This window comes from Pongo pygmaeus, chromosome 2, assembly GCF_028885625.2.
Source record: "Pongo pygmaeus isolate AG05252 chromosome 2, NHGRI_mPonPyg2-v2.0_pri, whole genome shotgun sequence".
In the NCBI taxonomy this organism is placed as follows: domain Eukaryota; kingdom Metazoa; phylum Chordata; class Mammalia; order Primates; family Hominidae; genus Pongo; species Pongo pygmaeus.
In genome coordinates, this window is record NC_085930.1 from 111577757 (window position 1) to 111597351 (window position 19595).

Here is a 19595-nt window from a genome sequence, read left to right on the forward strand (position 1 = left end):
GCTCAATAACTTTGAGGCATCCTGAGACCACACCCACAAAAAAAATGTGAGAACCACTGCTCTAATAAATGATGCATTATCATTTGTTTAAAAAACACATACACACAAAAAGAGAAAGTTAATAGACATTTCACCCAACATGGTACAGTCAGTTCCGAAAGAAAACTACAGCCCTGAATCTGTGACATTTTTCCCAACAAGTTTATTTACCAAAATACAACAGGAATTCCTATTACAGGCTGAATATCCCTTATCTGAAATGCTTGGGAACAGAAGTGTTTCAAATTTTGGATTTTTGACTGGGCGCAGTGGCTCACACCTGTAATCCCAGCACTTTGGGAGGCCAAGGTGGGCAGATCACTTGACGTCAGGAGTTTGAGGCCAGCCTGGACAACATGGTGAAACCCCATCTCTGCTAAAAAATATAAAAAGTAGCTGGGCATCGTGGCACATGCCTGTAAACCCAGCCACTCGGGAGGCTGAGGCAGGAGAATCACTTGAAACTGGGAGGCGGGGCTTGCAGTAAGCCAAGATCACACCACTGCACTCCAGCCTGGGCAACAGAGCAAGACTCTGCCTCAAAAAGAAAAAAAAAAAATGATTTTTTTCAGGTTTGGGGATATTTGCCTTAGACTTACCAAGTAAACATCCAAAATCCAAAAATCTGAAATCTGAAATGCTCCAATGAGCATTTCCTTTGAGTGTCATGTAAACACTCAAAAAGTTTCAAATTTCAGATTTTCACATTAGACATACTCAGCCTGTATAAATGAACTCAGCCCAGGCAATAAGCTTCCTGCCCTCATTAACATGAAAAAAAAAGTATGAAAATGGGAAGGATGGGTAGGAGAGTCTGTATATCCCTGGTGAGAAAAGAAAGTTAACAAGAGAAGCTTGGAATCTTTAGGAATTTCTGCAAAACAACATGTAGATAAAATTGGATTGGCATAAAGAAAAAAAAAAAAGAAAACTGGATTGTCACGCCTAGTCAGTGACTCAAATACAGATGAATGGATAAGCTGCCTCACTAGAAAAGCCTATAATCCTCAAGCAGAACCCAGAACATTCTAGACAGCAGAGGGCTGAGCAGGATGAACTAGAAGACTCCCAAGAGTTACCAATGGTGGCCAAGGGTCCAGGATGGGAATTCACCGGCTGAAGCCAAGAGAAGCTGGGCACTGCCACAACCCACCCCCAGTGGGGCCCAAGGGGGCTTCTCCATGCTGGGCAAGTTGTGATTCTTGGTCTGGAGACTGACTTGCTGACTAGAATCAGTGCATGAAATTCCATCAAGCTGTACTCTTTACAATTCATACACTATTTTTACACTTTTTAAAAAATATGGAGTCTTACTGTGTTACCCAGGTTGGTCTCCTGGGTTTAAGTGATCCTCCTGCCTGAGCCTCCCAAGTAGCTGGGATTACAGGTGCACACCACCAAGCCCAGCTCTCATACACTTTCTTTGCATGTCTATTTCAATTAAGTGATGAAAAGATTAGTGAATACAGATACCGAATCTATAAATTAGCTTGAGAAGTCATCCCTAAACCAAGAAGATAAAAAGGCACACTGATGAGAGTTCCAGAAAAAACAAAAAAGGCTTAAGACAAAAAGAGTAAAGTATATAAAAACACTAATTTTAAAATGATTTTCTAGAGGTGAAGACTTACACCTTTAAATCAGAAGGTTCTATACCAAGACCAAGACAAAATCAATGAAAAACTAATAATAAACTCCTGGATATAATCTAGTAAAAATGTTAAATTCCAAAGATTTAGATAAAAATCTGACAAACATTAAAAAGGTATCCCCACATCTCTACATGCCATACCAGTGGGATAATTCCTCAGAATTTATTTATTTATTTATTTTATTTATTTATCTTTTTAAAGACAGGGTCTCATTCTCATCACCCAGGCTGGAGTGCAGTGGCACAACCACAGCTCTCCACAGCCTTGACCTCCCGGGCTCAGGTGATCCTCCCACCTTAGCCTGTAGCTAAGACTACAGGCGCACACCACCACATCTGGCTAATTTTTGTATTTTTAGTAGAGATGAGGTTTCACCATGTTGCCCATGCTGGTATGGAACTACTGGACTCAAGTGATCCACCTGCCTCGGCCTCCCAAAGTGCTGGGATTAAAGGTGTGAGCCATAGCACCCAGCCAGTTCCTCAGAAATTTAAGTGAAAGATAGTCACATAAGACTTCTATACCCAGTTAAGCTACTGTTATACACAAAAACAATTGGCAGATATTTAGAAACTCAAAGACCCTGATGGTCCTGAGGGGCTCCAAGTCTGCTGATGACACCTCATGGGCTCTCACTAACACAGGTCACCATAAAGAACTCAAAAGGTGAGGAAGACATGGTAAAGTAAAACTGGCAGGGAAATTAAACCAGGAACACTTAAAATCAACATGTAAATAATGCACTTTATTCACAGACCTAAAGCAGATAGCCCAAAAGAAAAATGGGCAAAGGATATAAAAACTCCCTCCCCCTGCCAAAACACAACACACATACACACCCAGTTTAACAGTGATTTTAAAAAAACTTAACAGTGATTTTAAGAAAACAACAACAAAGATTTAAAAAAACTTAACAGTGATTTTAAAAAAACAACACAACAACAAAGATTTAAAAAATATAACGATGCTCAAGTTCACAACTGATTTAGGAAACTTATAGTCTTATGTATTACTGGAGCAAGGCGAGGAGTATACATTTGGAAGAATAGCCTGACAAAATTCACTGTGGCTCAAGTATATATAGGTCAAAGATGCATGGCACAGTGAAATGCCACAGACAACCTAACAAGCCACAACAAAGGATCGAGTCATTATGCGACAGCGATCAAGAAGTCAACCATGCCAAGAGGAAGTGTCAGAGCAGATATTAATTTATCAGCATAGAAAGATGCTGTAGGCAGAAAAACAGTAGATGATGAATGTGGTCTTGAAAAGGTTTTAAAATGCATTAACAAATCGAACCCTCGTTCAAGCCTTCTTTAACCTGTACTTAGACATATTCTATCTGATGCATACACAGAAGTTTGAAATACTTTCTCCCTTTGCCAAATGCAATTGTTCTTCTGAAAACTAAGACAGTTTCATTTAAATCAATATGATTTTGGTTTGTTTGTTTGTTTTACAAAGGCTCTAATATATAAAGATTCCTCTGTTTTTTGTTTGTTTGTTTGTTTTTTGAGACAGGTTTTGTCTCTGTCTCCCAGGCTGGAGTGCAGTGGCGCGATCTCGGCTCACTGAAGCCTCGGCCTCCTAGGTTCAAGCAATTCTCCTGCCTCAGTCTCCCAAGTAGCTGAGACTACAGGCATGCACCACCACGCCAGGCTAATTTTTGTATTTTTGATAAAGACGGGGTTTCACCACGTTGGCCAGGCTGGTCTCAAACTCCTGGCCTCAAGTGATCCACCCACCTCAGCCTCCCAAAGTGCTGGGATTACAGGCGTGAGCCGCCAGGCCTGGCCCTAATACGTGAAGATTTCTTAAAGAGGTTTTACAACCAAGCTTTATATAACTTTCGCTTTCACTACCTATAAAATGAGGGAGATGGCCTAAATCATGATCAATAGCCCTAAATCACTACTGTTTCTCCTCCTAGTATCTATGTTTCCATTTATAGCTGTCACTTAACCCAGAAACATACTGCTACAAAATAAATATTTTAAGTATAAGCACTTCCTGAAAAAAAAAACAAAATTTGGAGACATCAGCAAATGCTCACCTCACTCAAGACTCAAAAGGGAAACACAAGCCACAGTTCCAAAATCCAAAGAACACTTTACACGTGCAGCAACTGGCAAAGCTATTCAGAAGCCTGAGAGGCCCCTCTTGAAATGACAAAACTAAGCTTTCACCCAGTAAATTCAAGTGGAAAACAACCAAATTTCTATTCGTGGAAAAACAGTTATAAATTATGGCACATCCAAACTACTGAATTCTGTAAAATGTAAGGCACTTATCCATATAAGGCACTTACGTCTGTGTCTAGTACAAATTACATTCTCAAAATAATTACTGTCATTAACATTATAACTTCCAGATTCTCAGAATCAGGCACCTTTCTTGGTTGTACTATAGTATTCATATGCCAGCATTTCCAAACCTACTTTACTATGGATCCTTTCTCCACATACTTATCTACATGGCATTTGTTTCATAGAGAACATTTTGGGGAATGCCTCTCTATCTCAGACAGAAGCTTCATGCATTGTCCATCGACCACCATTTGTCCAGGGCTGATCTCCCCCAAAAAACTGTGAGCTCCTTGAAAGCACGGACTACTGCTGGCGCATATTAGGTACTAAGTAAATGTCTGCAGAATAAATAACAACAAATGAAAGAAGGGGTTTGGTGCAAATGACTCTGAGGATCCCCTGAAGCTTTAAAGCCCAGGTTCTATCATTTATACTGGAACAAAAGGGTCTAAACTCCCAAATTTCACACTGCTAACCTTGAGGACTAACAGAAATCAATGAAAACCACCTGAGGGACTCCTAAGTGTTCCAAGTATGGACCACAGCCCATGGGCTCTCTAGGCTGGCTCGAGTTTAACCTTACTTCGTTTTCAGTACACACCAATACACATCAAATGTGGCTTACAGGGGCCAGGCCCAGTGGCTCACACCATAATCCTAGCACTTTGGGAGGCCCAGGCAGGTGGATGGCCTGAGCCCAGGAGTCCAAGACCAGCCTGGGCAACATGGTGGAACCCTATCTCTACAAAAAAATACAAAAAATTGACCAGGATTGGTGGCATGTGTCTGTGGTCCCTGCTACTAGGGAGGTTGAGGTGGGAGGACCACCTGAGCCCGGGAAGTTGAGGCTGCAGAGAGCCAAGAGTGTGCCACTCCACTCCAGCCTGGGTGACACAGTGAGATCCTATCTCAAAAAAAAGAGTAGTTTAATAGTCAAACATGTAAAATGACCCAGATACAACAATTCAAGGATCAGGAGAATTCATATATAGACTACTCAAAAGCTGGTTTGTAAGGCCTCCACCCACTTTCTAGCTTGAAGTCTGAGTCACAGCATGTGCCCTCTGGGGACACCCAGGAATTTGTAGGGCAAAGGTGACAACCTTTCCCCAAGGTGCCAGCCTAACTTCACTCTAATGTAAACAGGCATTTCTGAGGTTTCACAGGGGCTCAGGAACAAAGCATCCACTGCCCTGGATGTTCTCTGGCTCCAGCAAACCCTGGCACACCAGGCAAAAGGCTTCTTTCAGGCAGAGGAAACAAACAAGGCTTAAGAAAAGTGAGAGTGGATGGCATGGCCCTGAGAGATGAAAGCGCCTCTGTTTAGTTTACTGAATTCTGCCTAGAGAGCTGCAGGAAGGCAGGATTTTTCTTAGCAGAGGAGTGAGAAATTCTGCAACCAGGTCAATTTTTCAGCAAAAGAGGTGCCAGGAAAAGTAGCAGAATAAAGTATACATGGAAGCTGAGCCTGGGGTGGGTGGCCCAGGTCCCCTGCCCCACTCTTCTCAACTCAATGATCAACAATTCCAGCCCCCAGTTTGTCAAGAGTACTTAATGCATTGTTGTGCAACGTTATGCCAGTTTGCTACTGAACTCAAATTTGCTGACAAAATACACGTGTGCAAGTTCCTAATATTTTCTCCCCACTACCCTCAACCTATGTCATTTTTGTGACTCAGAACCTGAACTAAAACTCAAAGCTGTGTGACACTGAGGAAACTGTGTCATGTCCCTGGGCCTCAGACCCCTCATCTGGACAAGGAAGGGATCGAGCAACCTTCAACACACTGCCTTCCAGCTATACCACTCCAGGAGCTACAAAAGATGGCAGGTGGAATTGCAGAAGGATTTGTGCACCCTGGTAAGTCCTTCTCCACCCCCTGGTGCAATGATTGTGAACCCATTCTCACCCACACACAGGTAACTTCCAGTAGGAGATCACGAGCAGACAGAGCTGCCCTTTGTAAACAATAAATCACCGATTTTGCAAGGGGTTAAAAAAAAAAAAAAAAAAAAGGAGCTTCCAGCAGGGCGCAGTGGCTCACGCCTGTAATCCTTGCACTTTCGGAGGCCGAGGAGGGCGGATCACCTGAGGTCAGGAGTTTGAGACCAGCCTGACCTACATGGCAAAACCCCATCTCTACTAAAGATACAAAAAAAATAGCCAGGCATGGTGGTGAGCGCCTGTAGTCCCAGCTACTCGGGAGGTTGAGGCAGGAGAATTGCTTGAACCCGGAAGGCAGAGGTTGCAGTAAGCCGAGACCACACCATTGTACTCCAGCCTAGGCAAGACAGCAAGACTCTATCTCAAAAAAAAAAAAAAAAGGAGCTTCCTTCAGGACAAACTCAGAGATTGTAAGGAGAAAATGAGAACCAGAACACCAGGTTGAAGCCCAAAAGGTGACAAGGAGAAGCTAGTCCTGGGTGATCCCCTCCATAGCCAGCCAGGTACTGAGCTTTCAAGGTTTCCTCTTTCTGGGGAGAGGCATCTGATATACCAAAGGGTTTTACTCAGCAATTCTGAACAAGCAGGTCCAAGTATGGCTAAAGTTTTCAAAAAGGGACTAATTGTTCTCCGGGATTATGTCAGTGTTCTATTACTACTGTAACAAATTACCACAAATTGAGTGGCTTGAAATAATAGCCATTTATCTGATCACAATTCCATATACTGGAAATCCAGCATGCATCTCAACAGGCTCCAATCAAGGTGTCACAGGTGTAAGTCCATTACTGGGGGCTCTGGGAAAGAACTGATATCCACACTTATTCAGGCTGCCGGTCTAATTCAGTTCCTTGTGGTTGTAGGACTGAAGTCCCTGTTTCCTGCTGGCCGTCAGCTGGGCACTAGCCTTTGTTCCTGTGTTCCTTATGCTTTCCATGAGCTCCTGGAAGCTTCTCTCCAGATTTTACAAGTGGCTACTACCCACATCCCAGAGCCAGCGATAGCATATGGAATCCTTTTCACACTTGGAATTCCATGACTTCCCTTCTGCCTCATCTTTCTTTCTTTCTTTCTTTCTTTTTTGAGATGGAATCTCCCTCTGTCTCCCAGGCTGGAGTGCAGGGGCCTGATCTTGGCTCACTCAAACTCCACCTCCCAGGTTCACACCATTCTCCTGCCTCAGGCTCCCGAGTAGCTGGGACTACAGGCACCCGCCACCACGCCCGGCTAATTTTTTGTATTTTTAGTAGAGATGGGGTTTCACTGTGTTAGCCAGGATGGTCTCAATCTCCTGACCTCATGATCCGCCCGCCTCAGCCTCCCAAAGTGCTGGGATTAGAGGCATAAGCCACCACGCCCGACCTCTGCCTCATCTTTCTAGCCTCCTCTTCTGCCTTCCTTTTCTGTTTTTACGGGCTCAAGTGATCACATGGTGTCCACTTAGATCATCCAGGACAATCTCCCTATCTTAAGGTCAAGGGATTAATAGCCCTAATTCCATCTGCACAGCACAGTCCCTTTACAGAAGTATCTAGATCCGTGCTTGACTGAATAACTAGTGGGTGGAAATCTTGAGGGGATGAGTTTAGATTTGCCTCCCACAGGAGCCTTTGATTCTGAAGGCATAAACTGTCTCTGGAGCCCCCATGTTACCCCAGCCTAGTGGGAAGGCAAACCAGAGTCGCCCCACAGCCACTCAGACCCTTTGCCCCAGAAGGTCAGATTTAGATCTAACATACCAGACAGGCCTGGATTTAGTCCCACCTCAACCATTACCTACTGACAGCAGCTTCTGGCCAGGTTCTGAAATTTCTTTTCGTCTACAAAACGTGGTGCCACCACCCACTTGTCAAGCTGCGGAAGAAGCAGACACAACGAAAGTGGGTGGCTGCCAGGCCTGGGATGGTAGGTCTGAAACTGGATAAAAGTCTCTCTCTCTTCACAGACAATATCATTCTTTACTTAGAACACCCCACAGTCTCTGTCCAAAGGCTCCTAGTTCTGACAAACACCCTCAGTAAAGTTTCAGGACACAAAATCAATGTACAAAAATCAGTATCATTTCTATACACCAATAATGTACAAGTTGAAAGCCAAATTAAGAACTCAATCCCATTCACAATAGCCACAAAAAGAACAAAATACCTAGGAATACAGCTAACCAGGGAGGTGAAAGATCTCTATAATGAGAATTATGAAACATTGCTGAAAGAAATCAAAGATGACACAAACAAATGGAAAAACAGTCTGGGCACGGTGGCTCACGCCTGTATCCCAACACTTCGGGAGGCCAAAGTGGGTGGGTCACTTGAGGTCGGGAGTTCAAGGCCAGCCTGGCCAACATGGTGAAATGCTGTCTCTACTAAAAATACAAAAATTAGCTGGGCATGGTGGCACACATCTGTAATCCCAGCTACTTGGGAGGCTGAGGCAAAAGAATTGCTTGAACCCAGGAGGTGGAGGTTGCAGTGAGCCTAGATCATGCCACTGCACTCCAGCATGGATGACAGAGCAAGACTCTCTCTCGAGGTAAAAAAAGAAAAAAAGAAACACTTTCCATGCTCATGGATAGGAAGAATCAATATAATTAAAATAACCATAATGCCCAAAGCAATTTACAGATTCAATGTTATTCCTGTAAAACTCCCAATGATATTCTTCACATAATTAGAAAAAAACTATTCTAAAATTCATTTGGAACAACAAAAACAACAAAAAGCCCAAATAGCCAAAGCAATTATAAGCAAAAAGAACAAAGCTAGAAGGATCACACTTACCTGATTTCAAACTATACTACAAGGCTAAAGTAAGTAAAACAGCATGGTACTGGTACAAAAGCAAACACATAAATCAATGGAACAGGTTACAGAGCCCAGAAATAAAGCTGCACATCTACAACCATCTGATCTTTCACAAAGCTGACAATAACAAGCAATAGGGAAAGGACTCCCTATTCAATAAATGGTGCTGGGATAATTGGCTATCCATATACAGAAGATTGGAACTAGACCCCTTCCTTCTGCCACATAAAAAAAATCCACTCAAGATGGACTAAAGAATAAAATGTAAAACCTAAAACTATAAAAAAATTTAAGAAAACCTAGGAAATGCCATTCTAGACATGAGCCCTGGCAAAGATTTCATGACAAAGACTCTAAAACCAATTACAACAAAAAACAAAAATTGATAAGTGGGATCTAATTAAACTAAAGAGCTTCTGCACAGCAAAAGAAACTATCAATAAACAGACAACCCACAGAATGGGAGAAAATTTTTGCAAATTATACCTGTGATAAAAGTCTAATATCTGGCCAGGCCTGGTGGCTCTCACCTGTAATCCCAGCACTTTGGGAAGCCGAGGCGGGTGGATCACCTGAGGTCCTGAGTTCGAGACCAGCCTGGCCAACATGGCGAAACCCCGTCTCTACTAAAAATACAAAAATTAGCTGGGCGTGGTGGCAAGCACCTGTAAACCCAGCTACTTGGGAGGCTGAGGCAGGAGAATCACATGAACACAGAAGGCAGAGGTTGCCGTGAGCCGAGATTGCACCATTGCACTCCAGCCTGAGCAACAAGAGGGAAACTCTATCTCAAAAAAAAAAAAAAGTCTAATATCCCGAATCTATGAGGAACTTAAGCAAATTTACAAGAAACAAAAACATTTAAAAATGTGCAAAGGAGGCTGGGTGCAGTCACACGCTTGTAATCCCAGCACTTTGGGAGGCCGAGGCGGGTGGATCACCTGAGGTCAGGAGTTTGAGACTAGCCTAGCCAACATCATGAAACCCCATCTTTACTAAAAATATAAAAAATTAGCTGGGTGTGGTGATGGGTACCTGTAATCCCAGATGCTCGGGAGGCTGAGGCGAGAGAATTGCTTGAATCTGGGAGGCAGAGGTGGCAGTGAGCTGAGATCGTGGCAGTGAGCTGAGATCGTGCCACTGCACTCCAGCTGGGCAACAGAGCAAGACTCTGTCTCAAAAAATTAAAATAAAATAAAATTTTAAAAATTTTAACAATGGGCAAAGGCCATGAACAGACACTTCTCAAAGGAAGTCATACACATGGCCAAAAAGGATATGAAAAAAAAGCTCAACATCACTAATCATCAGAGAAATGCAAAGCAAAACCACAATAAAACACCATCTCACACTAGTCAGAATGGCTATTAAAAAGTCAAAAAATAACGGATGCTGGTGAGCTTGAGGAGAAAACAGTATGCTTACACTGCTGGTAGAAATGTATTATAAATTAGCTCAGCCTCAGTGGAAAGCAGTCTGGAGATTTATCAAACAATTTAAAATAGAACTACCATTCAACCCAACAATCCCATTATTGGGCATATACCCAAAGGAATAGAAATCATTCTACCATAAACACATATGCACATGTATCTTCATCGCAGCACTCTTCACAATAGCACTTGAGCCCAGGAGTTCAAGACCAGCCTGGGCAACATAGTAATACCTCATTCTTTTTTTTTGAGACTGAGTCTCACTCTGTCACCCAGGCTGGAGTGCAATGGCGCTATCTCAGCTCCCTGCAACATCCCCTTCCCATGTTCAAGCGATTTTCATACCTCAGCCTCCAGAGTAGCTGGGATTATAGGCGTGAGCCACCATGCCCAGCCAGACCTCATTCCTTAATTTAAAATTTTTTTAAATTTTTAAAATAATAATAAACAATAGCAAAGACATGGAATCAACCTAGATGGCTATCAGTGGTGGACTGGTCAAAGAAAATGTGGACATATACCACGGAATGCTATGCAGCCATAAAAAAAGAACAAAATAATGTCCTTTGCAGCAACATGGATGGAGCTGAAGGCCATTATCCTAAGTGATGTAATGCAGGAACAGAAAACCAAATACCACATTTTCTTATTTGTAAGTGGAAGTTAAACACTGAATACACATGGACGCAAAGAAGGGAACAACAGACACCAGACAATGGGGCCTACTTGAAGGTGGAGCATAGTAGGAGGAGGGTGAGGATTGAAAAACTACCCATTCCATTAGGTACAGTGCTAATTACCTAGTTGATGAAATTATCTGTACACCAATTCCCTGTGACAGGCCATTTACCCATGTAATAAACCTATACATGTACTACCTGAACCTAAATAAAAGTTGGAAAGAAAAAAAAAAAAAACTAGTCTGAGACTCACCCTTGGGATCATAAGCATTTTGCTGCTGAACATTAAATGAAGGCATGTTTTCAACATGTTGCTTGTATCTGAGGAACAATCACCCTGGAAGGCTAGCTAACTTGCAGTCACTTGGAATCAGGGTGGGCACTCCAAGACCTTGTCTCTCATCTGTGGCCAGCTCACTCATGAAGGGCCTTGCCTAAGCTGCAACCAGCCCTAGAGTCTCCCTGTTCTCTAGCCAGGGCAATTCTTTTTCTTGCCATTTTACAGCTTCTTTTCTGAGCAAACTGATGCCTGCATAGAAGGTGATGAGACCAACATGTGCTCTTTTAAAGTGTCGACAGCCCCAGCACTCTTGTAATTGTAAAACAAGCCAGTGGTCTGGCACTATGCTCAGTAATTTACATGCATGACCCTGTTTAAGGCTCACAACCTATAAAGTAATATCAGCCCCCACTTTTTACGAGAGGAAACACAGAAACTAAACATTGCCTAGGATGTGAGTCTAGCTTTGAATGGATCCAAAGACACTGCTTGCCCTATGATGGCTCTAAGTAACACTGTTCTTAAAGGAGCTCATGGTCCAGTGTAAAATCGGACATACCATGTGATCCTTGACCACTGACCATTCTCCTACATCTGTCCACTCTCTCTTAAAACAACCCTCTTGTCGTAATAGGGGCAAAGGAACTCAAAGCAAAGACCCACTGAGACTGCTCAAGTCCATATATGAAACATGCATACTCCAGCTAGGCCAATGATGGGGTCTGAACTCCGGGGTCAAGTTGGGTTGGGGGCAGCTGACAGGCAACCATGCAAAGGGGTCTGTTCCTCCCGTCTTTCATCTTACCACTCTCCTACCTCATTTGACCTTTCTGGCATGCCCATCAGTTCGGGTCAGCTCCTTAAATAACTGGACAAGTGGCTACGCAGTGGAAAATATCATGTAAAAGTTGAACAGGTGGGAGATGAGGAGATGAGTTGCAGGTTTACAGCAACAGTGCCAGGTGAGCAAAAAAGCAAGGCTGTCAAGAAGCCGTTATTGGCCTCACAGGACCCTCATGCTATACAGCTCACGATGGGCTTTCACATGCCCTAGGCCACAGGTCCTGCCCGTACAATAATCATATGGTAGAGCTTCATAAAATCATCCCCATTTTGTGAGGCAGGGGTTGGGGAAAAGGCTTGGGCAAAGATTAAGTGACTTAATCAAAGTTTATCTCAAATAATTGTAGATGTACGATTGGGAAGCATTTCTGATCACTGGAACACTGCAACTACTGCTACACTATGCTGTGAAGGGAAGCAGCATCTTGGAAGAGGGTGTGTGTGACCACCCACAGAATAAGAAATATTTAGACGAGCCGACAGCAGTAACTATAGTCAGAAAGTCGGAGCAGTGTCAGGGTAACCAAAGGCACAGGAAAGCAGATGACAAAGGGTCAAGGACAACTGCCAGAGCCTCTTGTGAACTCCTGGGAGAGCCCCCAGGGCCTCCTGAACAGCACAAGCCAGAACAGCTAGGGGCCCCAGGCAGCCCCTGTTACAGATTCTGCTCGAATGACTTCAGGGCAGACTTGTATGTGGACTGGAGGCTGCACGTGCATGCTGTCATACATGTCTGTCCTCTCTTGCTCTCATTTCATATACACTCAGGCCCATGAACACACGAACACACATATGCACACAGATATACACAAAATAAATGCCACTTTTAAGGCTAAACCTTTCTCTGGCCCTGGGAAAAGTGAATCCCCCCAAATAATAAATCAACGGTCACTCAAAGAAAATTTCCACAACTCAAGGCAACTGGAGAAAAATAACTCTGACCCAATTTAGTTCCAGAATCCAGCCCTCTCTCTTCTCTAAACCTTGTTTAGGACAGAAGCAAACACCCCAACACATGCACTGCCCTCACTAAACACCTATGAAGTAAAGAGAAATCCATTTAATCGATCCACATCTCATGAATGAAAACTGCTGTCATGTGACCAAATCCCCGTTTCCAAAAATAATTCTGCTGCAACTGAGAGAAAAGAAATCCCAAACCACGCTGCCTTCTGTAAGCTCACCCCTGTCTCCCAAAATGAGGAAGAAAAAGAGAGAAAAAAAAAAGCTGCACACTGACAGCCTTACATAACGGTCTGCATCTCTCCCTGGCTGATGGCAGCAGATTTATAAAATGCCATAAATAGCTCCCTCTCCTGCCACAGGAAACCAGGCTAAGACGCTGAGCTGCAGAGCCTGCGTACAGCTGGCCTCCTCTTACGTTTACAATGGAACCTTTAGGAGCAGAGCTTTCCGGCACAAAGCAAGTTCAGTGAGACCAGCTGGCCCAGGTCCAGTGAAGATGCACCACCTGAAAGACCCAAAAAGCTGAGTCAGACATTCAAAACTTGGCTGGCGACTCCCGAGAGAGACAGCACTCCCAGGCCAGTGTAGGAATGGTGACCACAGGACATTGCTCTGCAAAGGGGCTTCTCCAGCAAACCAGGCCAACGGGCTTGCTGTTTTGGGTACATAGTGGCCTCCGGATGCTTAATACTGCCAGCCAAGGGGCACGAGGCCAGCCTGACAGGCAGCCGGCAGGATGGAGGCAGTTCTCAGAGAGGCATCCCAGCAGGATATTACATGTCCCACTATAACATCCAATCAGAAAATCAGAACCTGAAGCAGGGTTCTCTCCACATTCTCAGGACACCAGGAGGAATTTTGGAGGCTGGCCAAAGCCAGGAAGGGTGGTAGGAGTGGTAACCTCATCCCAAATCCCTGTGGGGTGGCTTGTTGGAAATCTGAGACTCCAGGCTGAAAAGCTATTGCTTTGAAGAGGAAAACTTTGCCTGAGAAGGGTTAGATGTCCTGAAGCAGGATGGCCTGCAGCCCACATTGCATGTGTCATCACTCTGAATGGCAGGGGGTCTCTGGGGGAGAAAGAAAAGGGGGAGAGAGAGTGGGTATCTTTTTTTTTTTTTTTTGAGACAGACTTTCGCTCGTCATCCAGACTAGAGTGCAATAGTGTGATCTCAGCTCACTGCAACCTCCATTTCCCAGGATCAAGCGATTCTCCTGCCTCAGCCTCCTAAGTAGCTGGGATTACAGGCGCCCACCACCAAAACCAGCTAATTTTTGTATTTTTAGTAGAGACGGGGTTTCACCACGTTGGCCAGGCTGGTCTCGAACTCTTGCTCTTGGGTGATCAGCCCACCTCAGCCTCCCAAAGTGCTGGGATTACAGACATGAACCACCACGCCCCACCAAGAGTGGGTATCTATGGGAAGGCAAGCACATGGGGCCTCATGCCTCCCAGTGAACAGGCCTGGATTAGGAATGAACCTTACCCAGCCAAAAACAGTGGCTGCCAAGCTGTCACAGCCTAGGATAAAGTTAACAAAATAGCTAGAGTGAGAAAGAAGTCCGGGAATGTGGGACATGGGTAGGAGAGGAAGAGAAAAGTTCTGTTTGTGATTCCTCCTTAGGTCATGGCTTTCACTGCACTCACTCCCTAGGAGGAACTTGGCTTTTAAAAAATCATGACTCCAACAAGGAAAAGAGCAATACTGGCTGCCACTTACTGCACAGTGACTGTGTGCTTAGCCAGGCCTGGGTGCATTACCCCAAGGAGTTATTTGTCCAAAAACTCACAGCAGCCCATGAGGCCCACATCACCCTCCTCAAGTCATCAATGGGGAAACTAGGGCTGTAAGTAACTTGCCCACAGGCCTAAGAACCAACAGGTGAAGCTGGTGTTGAACCCAAGGCTGTTTATTACAATAGCTCCTGACAAACATGCTAATAAATGCATAAGATAAACATCAATGTACTTCACTGTATTCTTATGTCACCACTTACAGATTTAAAATTTATCAGAACAAACAGTTGGGACATAAAAAGAACAACCAGCAGGCACAAGCTACTGTGCCACACCTTCTGTATCTTTATTAAAGAAAATTCAGTGCTGGGCATGGTGACTCATGCCTGTAATCTCAACACTTTGGAAGACCAAGGCAGGAGGATTGCTTGAGCCCAGGAGTTGGAGACTAGCCTGGGCAACATAGTGAGGACTCATCTCTACAAAAAATAAACAAAATTAGCCAGATACGGCGGTGCACACCTGTGGTCCCAGCTACTTGAGAGGCTGAGATGGGTGTATTGCTTTAGCCCAGGAGTTCAAGGCTGCCGTGAGCCATGATGGCGCCACCACACTCCTGCCTGGGTGACAGAGCAAGATCCTGTCTCAAAACAACAGCAACAACAATAAAATTCAGCAATAAAAGTTTTCAGGAAAAAAATGTCACTAGTAATCAAAGAAATGAAAAATAAAACAAGTATGAGATACTATCATGTTATCTGTCAAATTGGCATTAATTATAATTATTATTATTATTTATAATTATAATTAATTATATATTAATTGTAATTATAATTAATTATAATTGTTGCTGCTGACAAGGGTGCAGGTAACAAGCTCACTCACACCCAGGAACATGAATCAAAAGCAATTCCAGGCTGGGCACAGTGGCTTAAACCTGTAATCCCGGCCTTCGCAGGGCCAAGGCAGGCAGATCACCTGAGGTCCAGAGTTTGAGACCAGCCTGGCCAACATGGTGAAACCCTGTCTCTACTAAAAATGCAAAAATTAGCCAGGTGTGGGGGCGGGCACCTGTAATCCCAGCTACTGGGGAGGCTGAGGCTGGAGAATCGCTTGAACCCAGGAGGCAGCAGTTGCAGTGAGGGGAGACTGCGCCATTGCACTCCAGCCTGGGTGACAGAACGAAATTCTGTCTCAAAAAAAAAGCAATTCTACTTCTTCAGTTATTTTCTAAGAAAAATAATAACTGCATACAAAGATGTAACTTTTCTCTTCTCAGCAGTTATATAACTGTTAAAAATTGGAAAATTAAAATGTCTAATAATACTGATTTCGATTAAATAAGGCATGGTCCTCCCATATATCATGTCCGCACATTTTTCACCACAACGCCATTTCTAGTAACACTGCAGAGAATCACATGGTGGCCAAGAAAAGATGCTCTAGAGATAGATTAAGGGGGAAAACGGCAGGTCACAAAACAAAGTGCAGAATATAGTATCCCTGAGACATGTACAAATATAATTAAAGAATATTTCCAGTAGAATTTCATCTTCAAAGGCAGCCCATCCCCACCCAGAGAAATACATCCAACAGTCCTCAGTTACCTCCTTATTAGGTACTTGTCTGACCTGCAACATGACAAACTCAGCCCTCCCCTGTTGACAGCTAAGTGAGCTTAGCACCACTGCACCATCCAACCCACCCATAACTTTTTTTTTTTTTTTTTTTTTTTTGAGACAGGGTCTTGCTGTGTCACCCAGGCGGGAGTAAAGTGGCACAATCAAGTCTCACTGCAGCCTTGACCTCCCAGGCTAAAGCAATCCTCCCACCTCTAGCTGAGACTACAGGCATGCACCACCACGCCCAGCTAATTTTGTGTGTGTGTGTGTGTATACAGTCAGGGTCTCACTTTGTTGTTCAAACTCCTGTGCTCAAGTAACGCACCCACCTCAGCCTCCAAAGTGCTGGGATTACAGGCATGAGCCACCATGCCCAGCCTCCACAACTTTTAAACAGCCTGACGTGAGCACATTTCCTAACCATGACTACACAGACACAAATGCATTTCCTAAAGCACTTCCACTATAAGTTCAGATCCTGTAGGGACAGAAAGACACAGTCAGAATAGGTCACTGTATGATGTTGGCCAAGTTAAAATCAGTTAACCCCTACAACCCTCAGTTTTCTCATCTATAAAATGGGAAGCTGTTATAAGGATTAAACGAGCTAATACAATAATGTAAAGAAAAATGCACTCTAAGCATACAGTTAATGTTCAATAAATGACTGCTCTACAGTTACCACTGAGGTGATTTCCCATAAGTAGTAAGGGTTAACTTGTTGGCGAAATGGAGACCCTATTTCAATAGGTATTGTCCTACAAACAGACTATGTGCAAATTTCAAGTAGAGACGAATTATATTTCATTCCTTAAAGACTCACTTCTACCTGTTTTAGTTCACTGTTGTGTCCTCAGTGCCTGGAACATGGTAAAACTCAATGAGTGCAAAATGAACTTAATGATTCACCCTTTATGCCCAAGGCACTGAAAATAACCAATCCAACTCTTTTCTCTTAACTACAGCTACATGGACCACATGCAGTGGCATGCCTGTAATCACAGTGCTTCGGGAGGCCAAGGCGGAAGGATCATCTGAGGCCAAAAGTTCGAGACCAGCCTGGGCAACATAGTGAAACTCAGTCTCTACAAAAAATTAAAAAAGAAAAAAAGTTAGCTGGACGTGGTGGCACGTCTGTAGTCCCAGCTACTTGGGAGGCTAAAGTAGACGGATTGCTTGAGCCTAGGAGCTCAAGGCTGCAGTGAGCTATGATCACACCACTGCTGCTCTCCAGCCTGGGTGGCAGAGTAAGATCCTGTTTCTTCTTTCTTTTTTTTAGACAGAGTCTCACTCTCTCGTCCATGCTGGAGTGCAGTGATATGATCTTGGCTCACTGCAACCTCCGCCTCCCAGGTTCAAGTGATCTTCCGCCTCAGCCTCCCATTACAGGCACCCACCATCATGCCCGGCTAATTTTTGTACTTTTGTAGAGACAGGGTTTCACCATGTTGGCAAGGCTGGTCTCGAACTCCTGACCTCAGATGATCTGCCCGCCTCGGCCTCTCAAAGTGCTGGGATTACAGGAGTGACCCACTGCGCCTGACCATAAGATCCTGCTTCTAAATAAATAAATACATTTTTTGAAAATTCACATGGAAAAAGCTGATTGCCAAAAAAGAAAAAAAAATTAACCACGTGATAAGCCAATTACAAACATATCAATATCAACCTATAAAGAACAATGGATATTCACTGAACCAACTGTTGTATTAGGAAATTAGAAGAAAGTGTGTGAGGGGCTTCCTGACTAACACTACAGAATGACAGTCCACCAGGATCACATCACCGTCAACTTCTGAAATTAATCTGCAAAACTTACAAAGCCTGAAAAATAAAAAAATAAAAAGTCTCATCTAAGCACTAAAGGGGAACTGGAAGTTTTTGTTTTAAGGCATGTATTTTGAAAAGTTTCATTTCTATTTCCATATTAGCTTCTCAATGTGCATTGAACTACAGTGAAATCACAGCCTCGTGTTTTTGAAAACAGATTCTGCAGCTATGGAAACTGAATCTGTCACTATATTTTGACTTCACTGTAGGATCGAGTGAGAAGAAACATCTCAGCTCGGACACAGCCACTTAGCTACATATCTTGTTCTTTTTAATAAAAAATGTGCTTAACCGTAATTGACAAAGTCCTTAAATACCTAATTTTCAGAACAAACTGTACCACATAAAAGTTCCTTCAGTTAACAATTCCTTCAGGCTCGTGTGAAAAAGTACCTGATTTTATTAATTCTAAATAATCCCTACAGAGGCAAGGGGTTTTGCTTGGTCCACAATTAAAAGTCAGATTCTAGACTTAAATCAACTTGAGTACAAAGAAGAAATTCTCTACAAAGCACTAACACACACATCTGGGAAACGACAGCTCAAATTTTATCAGCCACTTTTGATAAGTAATCCAAAGCAGACCCTTAGGATTACTCAAGAAGTAGCACAAATAATTAGGAATGTGTGGTATTGAGGGAAGAAGCCAAGACACTCTGTATAAGAATCCCCCAGGAAACAGTGAGGTCAAGGACCAAAGCCACAGAGGGGCTAAAGGGAGCACATCATCCCTTCCCCCCAGCCCCTGAAAAAGGCACCCCATTAGCCTTTCTCATTGAAATTAACAGGGCCGTTACTAGGAAACAGGTCCAAACAGTCATGTACACACCAAGTGAATAAATAGTGACAGCTGGGCCTTCGGTCACCATGTCATGGGATGGCAAGACGGCCTTAGAGTGAGTGGGCTGTGAAAAGCCAATGCATAAAAGTAATAGCAAGATAGGAAATGAAAACAGGAAACACACAGGCTACGAACTGCATGCATGGTAGGCAGGGAGGACTGCGCCATGCCTAAGCTAAGGAATACCAGCTCCTCACTGGTCCTTGCTGGGCACTACTTCCAGGAGCACCAACGGCGGGAGGTCCCACTTCTGCATGGCTCATGACCTTGCTGCTTGGGGTGGGGGTGGGGGTCGATGTCCACACCCAGCCTTCCCATGCTGGGCGCTCTCTCTCTCCATGACCATCCCATTTCAGAGCAAGTTAATCCCTCCATGGCCTTAGGGGTTCTAACATACTTCAGAGCTTCCCCTTCACAACTAAAACTTTTCTTTTTTTTGAGACAGAGTCTCACTCTATTGCCTAGGCTGGAGTGCAGTGGCACGATCTCAGCTCATTGTAACCTTCGCCTCCCAGAATCAAGAGATTCTCGTGCCTCAGCCTCCCAAATAGCTGGGGCTACAGGTGTGCGCCACCACGCCTGGCTAATCTTTGGAATTTTAGCAGAGACGGGGTTTTGC